This window comes from Chrysemys picta, chromosome 8 (genome assembly GCF_011386835.1).
Source record: "Chrysemys picta bellii isolate R12L10 chromosome 8, ASM1138683v2, whole genome shotgun sequence".
NCBI classification, from domain to species: Eukaryota; Metazoa; Chordata; order Testudines; family Emydidae; genus Chrysemys; species Chrysemys picta.
The window spans coordinates 75,246,069-75,263,983 of NC_088798.1; the positions used below are offsets into that span (position 1 = coordinate 75,246,069).

Sequence of the window (17,915 nt, forward strand, 5' to 3'; positions counted from 1 at the left end):
CATGCCGCTATGTCCGGGAGCTGCTCGAGGTAAGCGCCCCCCGGAGCCTGCACCCCGACCCTCTCCAGCACCCCAACTGCCTGCCCCAACCCTGATCCCCCTCCCGTCCTTCAAACCCCTCGGTCCCACCCTCCAGCACCCCAGATTACACACCATAAGCCGGAGGCCTCACCCCCCCACCTGCACCCCAACCTCCTGCTCCAGCCCGGAACCCCCCTCCCACACGCTTTCTGGCCCCCCTCCAGAGCCCGCACCCCCAGCTGGAGCCCTCACCCCCTCCCGCACTCCAACCCCCAATTTCATGAGCATTCATGGCCCGTCATACAATTTCCATACCCAGATGTGGCCCTTGGGCCAAAAAGTTTGCACACCCCTGGGCAAGAGCCTACTGAAGTCAATGGCAGCTCTGGGCATTAAAAACTAAGGGCTTGTCTATACTTACCGCGCTGGTTCGGCGGCAGGCAATCGAACTTCTGGGTTCGATTTATCGCGTCTAGTCTGGACGCGATAAATCGAACTCAGAAGTGCTCCCCGTCGACTCCGGTAATCCTGCTCGCCGCGAGGAGTACGCGGAGTCGACGGGGGAGCCTGCCTGCCGGGTCTGGACGGCGGTAAGTTCGAACTAAGGTACGTCGACTTCAGCTACGTTATTCACGTAGCTGAAGTTGCGTACCTTAGTTCGATTTGGGGGTTTAGTGTAGACCAAGCCTAAGACTCTGATTCAGGATTGTACTTAAGCACATGCTTCATTTTAATCACATGATTAGTCCCATTGCAATCAATGTGATTACTCTGTTGCTTAAAGTCAGGCACATACCTGAGCACCTGCCTTAGAAACAAGCACCTGGAAACATGAATCACCCTGGAGCTCCAAAAAGCAACTGGAAATCACCGCAGTGACAAACAACATGAAAAATGCCACCCGGGACAAAACAGAAGACTATTTGCTCTGTGCACCATCCTCTCCCTTCTCTCCTTGCTTTGGGACATCTGTATGACCAAAGAATCTTTGCCACTTACAGCGTGCCCCTGAAGTTCAAATCCCCTATTAATTTATTTTGAAATGTACACAGTGAGCCCATTTCTGAGTTCCTGAGCACAGCTACAATGAGACGATATTGCAACAATACAACAGACTAACCATGCTCAGTTAAAGAACCTCTTCAAGTGATCTCTCCTCCCTTGTTCTCCACGTCCATAGTGCCCATACACTTGTCGTCCTGACCCATCGCCCTGCCTCTTGTCTGGTGTTTGTTAGTCTTGTCTTACTACTTACATCTTTGGGACAGGGTCTTATCAAGGACTGTAAGGTGTCATGTAAATTTACAGCCCTGTGTAAAGTATAATATACTACTACTATCAATAGAAGACCTAGCTGACTCTAGAAAGGCTGTGTGGTGCAGTAGAATGGGCATTAGCCTAGCATTCAGGTGACCTGGATTCTATTCCCAATTCTACCACTGACCTCCTGCATGACCTAGGGAGAGTAACTACAAGGTATTTGAGGGGCAGGGATTGTCTCTCAGCAGGTCTTTCTACAGCGACCAGCACTATGGAGCCCCAATCTCAGCTGGAGTTTCTCAGTGCTACTGTAATACAAATGGCAATAACTGATATAAGTACTCATAAGGCCCTCTTCACCATCTGAAGATAACAGGTCAACCAGCTACTCCTACTAAGGAAGAAGGCTGAGCAAGAAGTGAGGCTTTACACCATGTCCTCAAGGTCAACAAATTCTGGCTCTGAGAGAATGACAGGGCATATGAGGACCCTTCACCGAGAACATCCTGTCCCCAGGCGTTCAAATCTAGGGACCACCAACCAGTATGTCCCAGCAGGTAAAAACTGCAGAGATGATGCAGAGGGAGAGAGGACACATCACAACTGTGACATCGGTTTCAACAGCAACCTATTGTGATGCCATGAATGGGAAATTCTGCTTTCAGCTAGGGTATGCGCAGAGGAGCTGACCTTCTCTTCCTTACCATGTGTAACTATAGATATTATTGACAGACAGAAAATTATCCCGTTTACCCCCACACAACCTGGCGTTGGAGTAGGACACTTTCAGGCAGTAGCACCATGATCACTGTGGATGTTCAAAACCTGGAAAGACATCCACATTGCATCTAAACACTATCCACATGGGGCCAAGCTCTGGGGTCAGATATGAACGTACAACCCTCCCTGAAATGACAACGAGTTGTGCGCTCACATCGGAAGGCAGAGTGAAACTCAGGGTGTTCTCAAACCTACATACCAGGCTTCTATCAGCTCTTCTAGATCTTGACACACGTCCATATAAAGAGAATTTATTTCCTAGTTTTTTTATCCCCGTCTCCATCCTCCCCTACAATACCACCATGCAGTATCTCTCCGCTTACCAACAGGGGGATATCAATCCCAGGCAAAATAGTGGAAAAGCTGCTTCAGGATTGAAGTAATAAAGAACTGACAGATAGGTATATAATTAATACCAGTGAGCATGGGTTATGGAAAATAGGTCTTGTCAAACAAACCTGATTTCATTCTTTGAGAGATTACAAATTTGTTTGACAAAGGTAACTGTGTCGCTGTTTTTGTAAGGCGTTTGACTTCGTGCCGCAGGACATTCTGATTTAAAAATTAAAGCATTATATAATATCAATAAAGCATACGTTAAATGAGTTAAGCAATGGACTAATTGACAGATCTCAAAAAGTAGTCATCAATGGGGAATCATCATGGAATGGCAGTGTTTCTAGTGGGGTTCCGCAGGGATCAGCTCTAGGCCCAATGCTATTGAACAATTTCATCCATGACCTGGAAATATAAAATCACGGCCGGCAAAATTGGCACATGACACGAAGATTGGTGAATAGTGATGAGGACAGGATCAGCCAAACAGAGCGATTTGGGAAGCGAAGCCCACTCAAACAAAATTAATTTTAATAAAGCCAAATGCAGTTATGCATCTAGGTCATAGCTACAGAATTGGGGACCATATCCTGAAACGCAATGATTCTGAAAAAAGATTTAGGGATCATAGTGGACAAGCAACTCAATATGAGCTCTCCATGTCACGCTGTGGCAAAAAGAGCTAATGCAATCCTTGGCAGTATCAACATAGGAGTAATCAGTAGGAGTCGGGAGGTGATTTTACTTGTTTACAGCACCGGTACGACTGCTACGAGAACACTGCACACAGTTCTGGTGTCCACATTTTTAAAAGGATGTTGAAAATTGGAGAGGGTGCAGGAAAGAGCTATATAAACGATTCAAGGGCTGGAGAAAATGTGTTATAGTGATAGACTGAAAGAGCCCAATCTGTTTAGCTTATCACAAAGAAGATAGAGAGGTGACTAGATTACAGCGTATAAGTACCTTTATGGGGAGAAAATACCGAGTACTAAAGGGCTCTTTAACCTAGCAGAGGAAGGCAGAACAAGAACTAATGGCTGGAAGCTGAAGCCAGACAAATTCAAACTAAAAATAAAGCACAAATTTTTAACGGTGACTGTGATTAACCACCGGAACAAACGACAAGGAAAGGGGTGGATTCTCTATCTCTTGATGACTTCATATCCAGACTGGCTGCCTTTCTGGAAGGGATGTTTTAGCCAAACGCAAGTTATTTGGCTCAACACAGGGGTAACTGGACGAAATGTCATGACCTGTGACATGCAGGAGGTCAGACTAGAAGATCTAATGGTCCCTTCTGGCCATAAACTATATGAATCTATTAATCAAAGAACTATTACTCAAGATAGGTGCAGATACTTCTGCCTTTCTTGTCTGTTACTCAGAGAAACAAAAGAAAGATTACCCACAAGAGTGAGTAAATCCTCCACCATTGCAAGCCTCGTCCCCATTCTGTGCTAGACTCCCAAGCAAACAGGTGGTGTAGAGAGCACCCATCCACTTACCTTGAACTGCAGGATGTAGACCTCATGATGCCAGGTCTTGAGAAAAAGTTCTCTCCATCTCTTAAGAAGAGTTTAGTCTTGGAAGCTGGCTTCCTATTTCCTGAACTTCCTGCCAGGCCCAATCAAACCTATGAATAGCTCACCTCACACACCACCTAGACAGAAATGTTATTTGACTAATTTACATGAGACGTTATGAAGCTATTTTAAAGCTCCCCGGCCAAAGTGCTGTGGAATATACTGTAGGGAATGATCCCACGCTGGTCCAAAGGGAATGGACTAGTAGAGCACGCAGTGAGACATGGCAGCAACAAAACCATAGGAGAGATAACTCAGTGTTGGGCTGCACACACATCATCTCATGCAGCAAGCAGGAGACAGGGAATAATCCAGCTCATTATGACTCATCCGGGAGACTGCGTTCAGTTCTGGGTGATGCAGTACCAGGAAGATGCAGATAAGTTGGAGGGAATTCAGAGAAAAGCAACCCAGAGGACTGGGGGCGTGAGGGACTGATTTACGAGGGCAGATTAAAAGAACGAAATGTGTATAGCCAGCGCAGCTAAGTGATGACTAAGGGAGGGCATGATAAACTGCCTCTGCAACCCTTTAAAGACCATCTCCCAGCCCTGGCAGCTGGCATCCACATCTATGCTTAACCTGGCTGCTAAGGGCAGGAAACCCCACACCACGCAAGAGGCAAGATCTTCCCAGCTGAAAGAGGAGGAAATGCAAGGACATGAGAGAGCTCAGCCTGAACAACTTGCTCAGACCTCTGTTGTGAGTAACCGGGTACCTACCAACAAAATCACTGGCCTGCTGCTTGGGGATAGCCAATGGGACCAGGTGGAAAGACATGATCTATAAAAAAAAATCCCATAAAGCCCCCCTGGTTAGAACCTCCCTGCACATCTCAAAGCTACCCTGGTACTAGGGGACAAACAAACTATTCCTCCACATTAGACTGGAGCTATTTCACGTCCCAGTACTATGGGGGGAAAGACACAGGGAAAAAGAGGTAATTCCAAGCAAGGCCTTACCAAAATGCTGGCGATAATGGCTCTAGTTTGCTCAGGGTGGTATCCCCCTTCCTCAAGATCTGTCTCAGAGCTGCACACAGTTCCCAAGGAGAGAGGCCCTGCGCAGCCCTTGTCAGAGATCCAGTGGCCTACCAAAGAGGCTATAGGGACAGGGCTGCAAGATCCATGGGTGAAGGAAAGATACTCCCAGAGGGATGGAGCCATGGCCCAGGAAGAGCATCCTGCTGAGGAGGCTGGCCTGGAAACCTATTCCATGTTCCCCCTAGACGCTGCCCTTCCTGGCAAGAGAGATTCCTGATGCCCCTTCTACTGCAAACAGGACCAGAGCATGGCTTGGAAGGGAATGGACACACCGCATTCAAGCCTGGCCTTTGAGAGAGCTGGGAAGGATAGGAACAGACTCCATGAAGTGGAAACCACTACTGGGGAAGTAGCTCCTCTGACCCAAGATATTCCTGTCCTGAAGTGTCTACTCAGAATGCAGCTGGCATCCACACAGGGCCTTCTAACGTGCCCAATTCTTTCATCATCCTTCAATTCTTCCTTTTCTTTTTATCTTCTTTACCTAGATGCAGGGGAGAGGGAGGCCAGGAAGAGCTGAGTCATGGAATCCACATGCTTCAAGAGCGAAAGAAACAAAGACTAAAGAGGAGGAAACGGGAGGGTAGGAGTTTTCACACCTAGCCTTGACTGACAATTCCTTTGTTCTCCAGCTTCCCGGAGATAGGCGCATCCCTGTGTATGGATGAGCTGTAGCGCAGGATGTGGAGGGGCAGGGGGCATCATAGGAGATAAACAAATTAGCAATGAGCAAATCATCAAGGAAGATGGCATCTTCTACATGTCCATTTCCTCCAGAGCGCTGGTCCATCCCGCACCTGGGAACTGGTTTGAAAGGACAGCAGTGAGTCCCAATCCTGTTAGAAGCTGAGCAGACTGAATCCCATAGGGATTGAGGGTCCCCAATAACAGAGCCAGTTAAAATTTAGAGAATGAATTTTTATTTTATTTTTTGGTCAACAAATGGCCTTTTGAAAACAAAAAATGCCACGAAGAACCATTGACTTTTTGGAAAATTTTCAGGACATTTTTCGTGACTCTTTATCGGTGGGTTTTCGGTGAGTTAAGAATGACCATAATTGTTTTGATAAAGATTCCATTGAGAACATTTTGCCAAACGAATGGGGTAAAAGGAGTCCTTTTTGAAACCTGCAAAATGGAAACAACCTTGAAATATTTTGCTAATGTTTTATTGTTTTGTGCAGCATAACTCAGCACTTCACAGGCCTCGTCCATTGTGATAGAATAACATACTGGGCTTCTCTATTCTTATGAGTCCCTCTTCTATCACGCCAGCCCTATTAAAAAGTCATACGATCATTCTTCTTATTGACTGACTGCACCTGGGATCTGCAAATCTGGTTGGGTTCTTCCTGTTCCATACATTGCCACTGATAACAGAGATTCTCCTATCAGAAATTAGCTGCTGATTTTCCTGATGCTGCACAAGGCTTGCGCTCCTGTACCTGTATCAGCTCTACCAGGACCCGACTCTGAAGTTAACAGGAGATTTCGTTTCAGGCGCGCAAGGAATGCAGGATTGGACCATTTGTCAGTCAAATAAGCAGATATGATGATAAGAGACACAGGGGCAAATTTTCCCCCTGATTACTTAAGAAAGCTCCACTCACATCAAGTACGTAGCTGATCAGAGGATTTGGCCCAAGCAGATCTGCTAGAATTTCAAATGAAGTAGATAATACCTCTGGCATGAGAAAGACACTCCTATTGCGTGACTGAGCTAAGGACCCAAACAAAAGCATTTTAGGCTTAGGATGCTTACGTTGCCAAGGCTCTAACTTGGGTGACTTTGCCAGCCCATGGTACAGCACATATTCCTCTGGGCAACTGTGACTCCTGATTGACTTGCCCAACATGGCAAGTTCAGCCACCCATCCCTTCATCACGAATCCCCCTGAATGCAGTGCAACACAAAGCATCCTTTAATGGCCCAGCAGCAGTGGCAAAGACTAAAGACAGCACTTAAAATAATCCTGCATGCCTCTGAATCCAGCTGACCTCCCCAGGGCACTGCACCCACTGAACGTAAACTCCAGAGTTTTCCGTTCTACCGATGGGGCAAGGACAGGGAGTCGATGCACCAAGAGCTGTGCTACCCCTACCGCCTCCCTCCTAGAGAGAGAACTGACCCAGCTACCTCCCCAAGCCCTGATTATATGCAGCCCCCAAAGACTCAGGGCTAGAACACCTCACCATCTGAATGTAGCTACGCATTGAGCTGTATTCCTTTCCAGTCCCTGATTTGTATGACCTTAAAGGTGAACTGAAATGCTTTTTTTTAAAAGGGATCTTAAATTATAGAAGAAATTTGAAAAACAAAGATATAGTTTTCTCCTTTTTATTTCTACATTTAAATTGTTGAATCATCATTTAATCAATGGTTTTCATAGCCAAGAGGCCAAACCATGAAAGTCACTGGCTCACAAACCTCACCAGCTCATTGGGTAGAATGGACTTGCGGTTAAAGCCCTGACCAACCACTCAAGACAGCTGGGTTCAACTCCTGGCGCTGCTAAAGACTTCCTGTGTAACTCTGGGCTTGACACTGGCTACACTATAAAATTATATCGACTTAACTTACGTTGGCACATGGCCACCACAGTTACTAAATCACTTGTGTGCATGTAAACTTGGCTCCTTGTGTTGGCAGTGTGCATCCTCACCAGGAGCATTTGTATCGATTGTGTTATCAGTGTGGGGCATTGTGGGACAGTGCCTGAAAGCCAGGGACAGTTGATATAAGTAAGGCAGTGTAAACACTGCGTTGACCTAATTACATCCACCGTGACTCTACACCGCTCGGGGAGGCGGTGTTACTAAACTGGCGTAGAGGCACTTACGTTGACGGGAACCAAATTTAAGTGCAGACACTTCCACAACTAGGTTGACATAAGGCAGCTTACGGCACCCTCATTCATAGTGTGTAGATGAAGCCTCAGGTGAAATCCTGAAATGGCAAGACTCCCTCGACATCAACGGAGCTAAGATTTACCCTGATGGTATGTCCACACTGGAGCTGGAAGATGTAGCCATACCCGTGCTAGCTCTGATCGAGCTAACATGCTAAAAACAGCTGGATAGCCTTGGCAGCATGAGCAATGGGAGGAGCTAGGGTTTACATGGGATCGTACTCAGCATGGCTACCACTGTGGCTCTGTTGCTATTTTTAGTGTGCTAGCTCGATCTACCCAAGCTGGAAATTACACCTCCAGCCCCCGGGTAGACATACCCTTAGGGTCTCTGTGCCTCAGCTTCCCATCTGTAAAATGGGGATAACCATCCTGCCTTTCTCCCACTGTTTGCCTGTCTTGTCTATTTAGATTGTAAGCTCTGCAGGGTAGGGTCTGTTTCGTTCTCTGTGAACATACGACAACTAGCACACCGGGCCTCCAGGAATCACTGTAACAGAAATCACCATCCTCATAAGAGGAGAAGTAGTAAAACAAACTAACTTAGTGGAACAACCCAAGAGGGGTTCTCAGGGCTCGTGTGCATGGAGAATTGCAGCAGTTTAACTTAAGCTGTGAATTTAAACTGGGTTAGTCAAACCAGTTTCATTAAACCAGCGCAAATCCCCATGTAGATGCTCTTACTTTGGTTTAAGAGTGGCTTACTGCAGTTTAGCTTAAGTCAATTAAGAACAGGTTTAAGCTAAATTGAAATAAGCCATTCTTATATATAATTTAGAGTCTCCATAATTTAGAGTCTACAGGGGTCTGCCCTGGTTTAACTAAACCAGTTTAATTAAACCAGTACCATTTTGTGTGTGGACAAGGCCTACAGGTATATATCTCCACAAGATAGTTGCACCACTTTATCTTAAGATGTGAATTTAAACCAAGTTAGTTAAATTGGTGCAAACCTCTAGGTGGGTGCTCATATTTCAGAATACACCAGGCTTGTTTCAGTTAATTAGGAATCGGTTTAAGATGAACCGAAATAAGCCGCTCTTAAACCCAAATCAGAGTGTCTACATGGGGGTCTGCACCGGTTCAACTGAACGAGCTTAAAAACCCACTTGAGTTAAACCCATGCAACTTTCTCATGCAGGGAACAAGGCTCTTGAGCTGCTAACCGGCTGCAAGTGCCTAAAAAAGGGCTCTGAAGAGCTAGTTGGGTGGGGGCTTTACAGCGACAATCCCCAAACACAGCCACAGCTTCATGCAAGGGCTGTTTCACAGAGTGCACGGACAATGGTGTGCGTAACTGGACGTGCACTCACCATTATCTGTGCGTGCAAGTGGCCAGATAAAAGCTGGCCCGCAACGTTTCACTGGTATTATGGTTTACCAGGCAGGGCTCCAGCCACTTTGGCGGAGGTCTGTGGAGCGCTCAGAGCTGGGCCTGGGCGTGTGCCAAACATGCAGGCCTTCAGAGCATGGTGCCTGGGGGAGACAGGTCCTGTTCTGTCAGCACCCCCTGTGACCTTCCCCTCCGGCCGGAGATCCCCCCCTTCCACACACACACACACACACACACACACACACACACACACACACACTGAAAGAGAGACTTGGCCTCCACAGCCCTCAGTCACAAATGACCCACCCCACATTGTCCCTGCCAGCTGCAGCCCTCCCCATAATGGCAAGCACCCCAACCCTGCGCACCCCAACCCCGGCACAGGGTTGTGAAGCCTGCCTAGTGAGCCACGCGGCATTCTCCACACAAAGCCCCTGCAATCCTAGGCCTGGCGCCGGGCTCCCTTTCTAGATGAAATGTTGATGATTTTCCCTTTCCTCCACGTCTCTCTCCCTCCCTGACCTTGGGAGCAGTCGTCACGCAGGCAAAGGGGCGGTGCAACGATTAACCAGCAGGCCGGAGTGGGGTGAGCTCATCGGCTGGATGAATGGGCAGCCTGGCCCAGCTGGAATTCAGAGCACTGCAGACAACACTGAGCCGGACGCATTCATCTGCAGCAGGGGAGAGATGAAAGCGTTTCCTGCGCTGGCTGCCTGGCTGACCACAGCACCAAAGGCCCCCCCCCCCCCCCCCGAACCCTCCTGTTGCTGCTTCAGTAGAAGCCAGTGATCGAGATGCGGGTGGTGGGCACATGCTGAGGACGCGCAGGGCTTTGCTGACTGCGACTCTTTAATCTCCTAGGCCTGCCGTAGTCACAGGCAAGGGCTTAGCCATTGCAACAGAGTCTGCGAAGGAGAGAGAATAGGTGCCTGGCAGATGCACAGAAATGAAACACAGCAGTGCCCTGTGTCTCTGGACTCCTGCTCAGGTTGGTCTGGTGCTGGGGAAGCTGCAGGGCAGATGGCCCTACAGGAAAAAGTCTTCTGTCTTATCACAGGATAAGCACAAACACCAGCACCGCGCTGTCAATACACCTCAGTGCTGCCCTGGGGGTGAGATGGGGAGTTATGGTCATCATGGGGTGGGTTTTAAATGACACAGACGCCCACTCACTAAGGGATGGAAGGAGCCACCAGCTCCTTTCACACAGGAGCCTGATTCAGACCCCTCTGACCTGAGTTGGAACTGAACCAGTGCCCTCAAGGTAGCCAGCTCTCTAGCCCTGTTCCTGAGACCCATGGCTTGCCTGCCAGTCCCCCACAGCCAGGTCCAACTGCTCACTCGCAATCTGCAGGAGACTCATCAACGAACGTTACAAACAGGCCAGCATGGGGCGGGTGCAGCCGCCCAGCCAAGCGCTGGGCAAACACAGGAAAGGGAGAGAAAAGCCGCAGGCGGAGAAAAGGAACAGAAAGGGCAACAGATATCAGGAGAGGAAAGAGCGGAAGGGCCGAGATAACAAGCAGAGAGGAAGGACACACACGTACTCTCCTTTGTCAAAGGGTTACAGGGCTACGGCCAGAGCACGACATAGCTGGCCCAGCTCCGCTGCCCTCCGACAGTGGCAGGGAGGGCAGAGCGGGCAGGGAAGCGGCTTGCAGCACAGACGTCCTCCTGCACGCCCTATACTTGGGTTAAACTCCCCCCTAGCCTGAGACAATTCATCGTGGAAGGACGCTCAGAAAAATGACAACTGATACTAGCGCCCCAGGATCCCGGCAGAGGGCGCAGGGCGGGCGGAGCTTCTGGAAAATGGCCAGGCTCTTCCTCTCCTGCCCACGCCCACCCCAGGGTCCTCTCCTCCCCACCTCTTAGTCCCTCTCAAATCACACCTCTGCCGAGCTGCCTACAATGCCCCTTGTTGATTTGTATGGACAGTCCCTTCCGACATTTCTGATCCCTGGCCTGTGTCTGTCCATCTGCCCTTAGACTGAACTCAGTAGGGCAAGGTCTGCCCAGTCTCATTGGTCTGGAAAGTACCCGGCGTATCACAGGCACTACAGCAAACCACCATGTGATGCGGGGTCAGTGTTGCTGCCAGAATAAGCATGGATCCCTAGGACGGAATTCCTAGAGGCACAGTGCACAGCCCAGCTGCACCTTCAAACCAGCCCCTCTTCCCTGACCAGGCGGTCTGGTCTGCCCAGCGGCTTTGCTGAGAGGTCGAGTGCCTGCATCAATAACCTCCTTGAGCCTGGGTGTGAACACACCCTTTAATTACCATAACTCTCAGGAGGAGATCAGCACAAGCCCCCACCTCAGACAAAAGGGGTGTGGAGACACGCAGGAGTTTTGATCTGAGTGGGTGAAGGGGTTTTGTGGAGTACTGTTTGGGTAAGTAAGAGAGGGGGTGTCAGTGTGTGCGCAGGAGACATGGCACAGGAGAGTCAGGGCCAGAACTGGAAAGCCAAGCAGCAGCCTGCAAGCACAGGGCAACCCTGGAGAAGCCTAGAGATGTCTGGATCAGGGGTGCTGGCTGAACCAAGGTTGGGCCTGCGAGCTAAGAAACGGCTCCTGGTTTTGATTTGGAGAAGCAGGACATGCCTTGTAATAACAAGGCTGCATCAAAGAAATCACTTGGCTCCATCATCAATTTCTATTCCCAACTGGGACATCCCCAGGGGTCCGAACTTGGACTACCCGCTTGGGTCACACAGGGGTAACACCAGCTACAACTGCGGGGCCCTTTTCGCACCTTCCTTGTGCGCTGGGGCCTGGCGATGCCTCTGCTGCAGTACGGGGATCAGCCAGGGAAACCTGAAGATCTGAACTCAGGTCTCAGCAGGTAAAAGGCCTTTCAAATGTCTTTTAACTAACATGTATGTCTACAAGCATTCTTCCAGGGCTTCTGAAGCCAGTGGAACGACTCCCCTTCACTTCACTGGGATTTGGAATGGGTTGGCTTTTCTCTATAAAGCCGTACCTGCTTTAGGCCCTGTCTAGGTGGAGGCAGCCTCTCTCCTTAGCTGATACCATGAAGCTGCCAGAAGCAGAGGCACTTGCACCAGCAGCCCCCGGGTGTCAGCAGGATGGAGGACTGGGGGAGAGCACGTTCAGAGGGGGTGTGCTCAGCTTGGGGACATTCGCCCTCACCCCTTTGGCCTGACACAACTGGAATTTGGAGACTTTCAGGTCAGGCCGCAAAGCTTATTTGTTCTTCTAGGAGGGGAGGGCGTGAGGGCAGGGTGCGGGGGAGGGTCTGTGTTTGGGACATGGGATTTTCAGTGCATCAAAAGCAATCGATTAACTGTAATCAGCTTTAGCCCCTCTTACTGAAGAAATTGGGTCAGTTCCCCTTTAAGGATGAGTTTGCTCTTAACTTCTAAAACCATCCGTCTGATGGGAACTGGGTGGGAGGGGGAAGGGTGTGTTGAAATTGTCACACACAGTGTCACTCGATATGGCACTCGGGCAACAGCGGAGAATAACACAGCAGCGGGATCACTTGTGTGGCCGTCGTGGGGAGTTGTATCAGCACTTTCTTTAGAAATCCTGTTTTTCAGGGGTTTATAACTCAACCATAACAATTTGCTCTGGCAGAAAACTTTGCATACAATTGTAGCAGCCTGGGCCAAATTCTCCTCTCTACATATTTTTGCCTTGCATGAAAGCAGCGTCTGTTGTATTTGAAAACGACCCCCTAAAAACATATATTTTTAAATGAACACATTTTTAATTTTTAAGAAAGGTTTGCTTTCCCGTGACTCAAAAACTGGCCGTTCTTCTACACTGAAACATTTTCAGGCTCTTACTCCCTAACGTAGGCTTGTGCCTTTGGGTATTTTCAGAGGGGGGGAAAAAAAACCAGAAAGCAGCTGAGCTACTGAGATTTCCATATCAGCTGCTGTACACACACACACTGCATGGAAAAAATCCTTAGGAAATTTCTGTGAAAATAAAATAAAATAAAGACCTACGCAGAGCTAGCTGGACACACCATGCCAGGAGGGTCTGACAGCGCGGTTACAGTCTAGCGGGCCAGTAATCCACAAACTAAAACAGATTTATTGTACATGGCAGATCGTAACAGCTCCAAAGAAACCATCACTGTCTACTGTGCTTAAAATGCACTTTCTTTTTTTTTAAAGGGCCAAAATATGGGCTTACAAGATAAGCTGCACCGATTGTTCAGATCTGTTGCATATGTAACCCCTTGCAAAATATATATATATATACACACACACACACACACACACATATATATTCCTCCAACCCAAGTAGCATTGCACTGCCAATGTCATAGTCAAAACACTTGTCGTTACCAGTGGATTACCAGGATGGTTTTCACCTCGGCTAGCAAGATGGATTAGCAGTACCATTGTTTCCACTGTGATATTACCACTGAACACATGGGAAAATAAAAGGAGTGCATTAAATCCGACCCAGGCCCTGCACAAATCCAGCCCAGGCTTAGCTATTTTCCAGCTGGAAAGAAAGTAGCAAGGGACAAACCTCAAAAAAACAAGTTGGGAGGTTTGTCTCGGCCCAGCACCCACAAATTGGGATTTTCACGCGTCTGCGCTACAGCCAGGATTATCATCAGGTTAGAGGATGCTAAAATAAAAACAACCCACAGCTTTATTCCTTTCGTTTTATTTGGGGCAATTTCAATGCAGACAACGTACCCAGATAAGAGTCCAAACAGCTGAGCACATGAGCAGAGCAAGGTTGAAACCATAACAATTCCGGAGCCCGTTCAAATCATTCAAACATTGGAAATCATTCGGGACCCAGGCAAAAGCTTATGTTGGAGATGATAATATCAGAGTGGCATAAAAGAGGATAAGCTAACAGGTTTAGTGGGCAGCTTGTCTGAGTCAGTGTCGCTGAGGGAGGGGGACTGTGCTCCTGATTTACGCCAGAGAAGAGAATCAGGCCTGGGCATGGCTGATTCTTCTCATGTACACATTGGTGTAAATCAGGAATGACTCTACTGCAGTCAATGAAACATTTGCACAAACATAAATGAGAGGAGTACCAGCCCCCACATTTTCAATGTATGTTAAGGCTTGTAAATTTCTCTGTCCCCATTAGACCAGGTGCACAAGGTGGGGTTACGCCATCCAGCTGTGACCTGAGAGATGAGCAGCTGTTACACAAATGGCAGATCACAATGGGACGCACAAGCAAAGTGGAGATCGGTGCCTATTCTGTGACAGTCATTTCCTCACAGGCGAAGCTTGATCTCCTCCAGAGAGGGAAGCCTTGTATTCGCCTATTTCACCCACGGAGTCAATCTTCAGGCAGAATTTTACCGGCACGGTCTTTTGCATTATATAGAACACATTAGTGCCACAGTTCATGAAGAATGCTGCACCACCACACAAGGAAGAAAGGGTTGTCTAGTGGTTAGAGAAGGGGGCTGGAAGTCAGGATTCCTGAGCTATCATCCTGTTCCTATGGGGCAGTGGAGAGTTTGGCCTAGCAGTATAGTCAGAGCAGGGGACTGGGCATCAGAACTCCTGGGTTCACTTCCCGGCTCTGGGCAGGGAGGTTAGCCTAGCAAACAGAGATGAGGGGCTGTGGGTCAGCAAACCAGGCAAAACCTCCGCGATTTTGACAATAAGGTAAAACGTGGCAGTTTCAGCTGAGAGCCTCCGATGAAAGGGGATATTTATCCAGGCAAAGAATTAGACACTCATAACAATTGCACTATCAGGGACCAGCTTTTCAAAACAGGCTGCTTTACAATCCACTGCCAAACATTCGCATACACGAGCTGCAAGACTTTAAAAATAATTGGAAAGAGAGATGTGTTTGCAGACTAAACTTGGAGTAACAAGGAACCAGGAGGCGGGACCATGCCAGTCATGTGAGTCCTTGAAAATAATGACAAGCAACAGAGAGACACAAGCCTGTCCCTTATCCTGTATTTGAGACTCACATGGAAAGAGGTTAAGTCCAGACTCCATATCTGACCTGCCAAATGCTGTGCTTCTGATGCCCTAGAGAGAAAAACAGACCATTGCAGATTCTCCCTGCATGACTGCAGCATGCTCTAAGATATATATGCAGGGTGAGTGTTGGCCTGGAAGCAAATCCAGTCTACAGTTGCAGATTTCCTAACAGGAACATCGTGGTCACTTTGGCCTTACTGACCCGGCTACAGTCAGAGAGGTGACAAAGGGGGAGGAAGGCAGAGAGAAGAAAGCACAGAGTCGGGGCTAGAAATCATGACGCCCACATACGATGGGTGAGCATTTCCCAGCATGTCAAAGAAATAATAAAGAGGAGAGTTTAATTAACCCTGAAATTATATCCTTAAAAACAATAATTAAATGTCAAATAAGGGAAATCAACGCGGCAGGTCAGTGCCAGCGGGTGTTATCGCACCACAGAGATGCTGTCTCCTTCAGGACGCAGGGGCTAGTCCTACACAATCACAGCTGTCCCTTGCCAGATAAGTCCCGAGCGGTGGAAGCGGAAATGAACAACCAGCTCACAAAACCAAGCCAAACAAGTGCACGTGGGTCCATATTAGGGGAAGGATCAGGGTCTTACTCCTTACGTAGGAAAAATTCTGCTGCACTTTGTGTAAGGGCTGAGCAGGCACTGGTCCACTGTAGGCAGGACTCAACCTACTTATTTCTAGCCCACTTTTTTGAACCCCAACCCAGCTCTTCTCCTCCCCCATTTGCTGGCCCCTCGCACTTTGTTTTCCCAGCTGTGTGGAAGGGCAGAATGTTCACAACTAGATCCCAATCTAGCTGATGCCAGTTTTACACCAGACTCACCCAATGGAGTTACTCCTGATTAAACCTGTGTAAGGAAGAGCCGAAAGAGGACCGCACAGAAGGCTGGGGAAATCTCCAATGCAGCCCCAATCCCATTCCTTCAAAGGCAGTTTAAGCGGTAAAGAGGGAAGGTGGGGAGGGAAAGTGATTAGTGAGGCCTGCCCTTCTGTATGTGTGACTTTAGTCAGAGCTGAAGTGGGTTTGGTGTGGACTCAGACCAAGTTCCAGTGGGCATTTTAGCACACGAATAAACCCACTCTTTGACCTATCCCTACTGGAGGTCTCCCTGCAGTGGACAGCACGTAAATACCAGATGGGCAAGAGCATTACATGTATTTATTAAAGAATCATTATGAAAAGGAGCATGTAGGACCTGATCCTGAAACCTAAAAACTGTCGCTCAGCTTCTGACTTGAAACCAAAAGGGAATGCATTACGGGGAAGAGAAGGTGCCACGAGAATCTCATTTTAAAATCATTAAGCAGTGTTTGAGTTCCAGGCGTGAACTAACTGCTGCAGCGTTGACTTTCCAGGGGCAAAACTTCAGCAGAAGAATTTTAATGCATTGAAAAATCTCTTCCAAGCAGGGCTACCAAGACCTGAATTCACCTCGCAGTTAAACAAGCACAAGGCAGCTGAAGCCAAGGAGGTTCACTGGGGTAACAGAGAGGAGAATCTGGACCCGTCTTCAATTCAGAGGATTCCCACAATTTTTCCTTCCTGGTCTGTTTTCATATGCCGAGCAGTCTCTTGGGTATGCAGCGGGAGAAAGTGGGGCTGGACTCTCTGAGTCTGATTCTCCTCTCACTCACACCCATCTATACCAGGAGCAGCTTCATTGCAGCCAATGGACCTCTACTGGTCCAGGAGAAGAACTGGGCCCTGCTTTCTAAAGTCAGGCCGCTTCCTCTCAAACACTACTGAGCAAATCCTGTTCTGAAAGCCTAGTCCCAGTAGTTGGGCCAGGCACTGGGGAACTGCACTGATGGTTCTTGAGAGGGAGGAATTTTCCTCCCCAACCTAGGAGCACAGCTGTTCTGCAGACACTACACTGGCCCTTAGGGTGGAGATGCCCTTGTGTGGAGGCCACTGCTAGCAGATCCATGCACTAGAAGACACACACCCTTCTAGAGTGCTGGCTGTAAGTGCCCAGGTAACCTGCCCAGGGCCAAGCTCTCTCTCTCTCTCTCTCTCTCACACACACACACACACACACACACACACACACACACGGTTCCCAGACACCTTCCCCACTCAACACACAGGGATCTGTAGTCCCCCAATCCAGTAGAGCAGAAGACCGCAAGAGTGTCCCAGGACACAGGATCATGCACAGCTCCAGAAACAGCAATGTTGGTTCGTGACTAGTTTGAAGTAGGCCAGCTGGGGGAGCACATATCTTGCTGTTTGGGGCGTCCAGCCAAAACGATGATTATATCATGACATTACATTTGTAATGTCTGAACTGCTTGGTAACACAGCGACCCTAATGTTATTACATTTAACATCCTTGGGGGGGAGGGGGAACAATACCAAAGAAGCCCACCACAGTAGCTTCAAAAAGGGGAACCACACAAAAAGGAGGAAGCTAGTTGAATGGAAATTAAAAGGTACAAGTCACAAAAGTGAAATGCCAGCAAGCTGCATGGAAACTTTTTTAAAGCACCATAGCAGAGGCTCAAATGAAATGTATACTCCAAATTAAAAAACCTTGTAAGAGGACAAAAAAAGTGCCACTGTGGCTAAACAACAAAGTAGAAGAAGTGGTTAGAGGCAAAAAGGCATCCTTTAAAAACTGGATGTCAAATCCTACTGAGAACAACAGAAAGAAGCATAAACTCTAGCAAGTCAAG

The 17,915-nt window shown here is 48.2% G+C and overlaps 1 protein-coding gene across 14 annotated transcripts in view; it reads right to left on the reverse strand.

Annotated features, from left to right (window-relative positions):
* The window catches only part of CXXC5 (CXXC finger protein 5), a 136,045-nt gene that overhangs the window by 37,380 nt on the left and 80,750 nt on the right, over positions 1 to 17,915 (reverse strand). For 2 of the 14 annotated variants that reach the window (XM_065554834.1, XM_024107110.3), the window contains exon 2: positions 9,791 to 9,939. The exons of 11 other annotated variants lie outside the window; for them this stretch is intronic. The gene's annotated coding sequence lies outside the window, so the exon portion shown is untranslated. Of the gene's footprint in view, positions 1 to 3,905; positions 3,929 to 9,790; positions 9,940 to 17,915 lie in introns of those variants that run through there. One more of the 14 variants, XM_024107113.3, reaches the window with a different exon arrangement.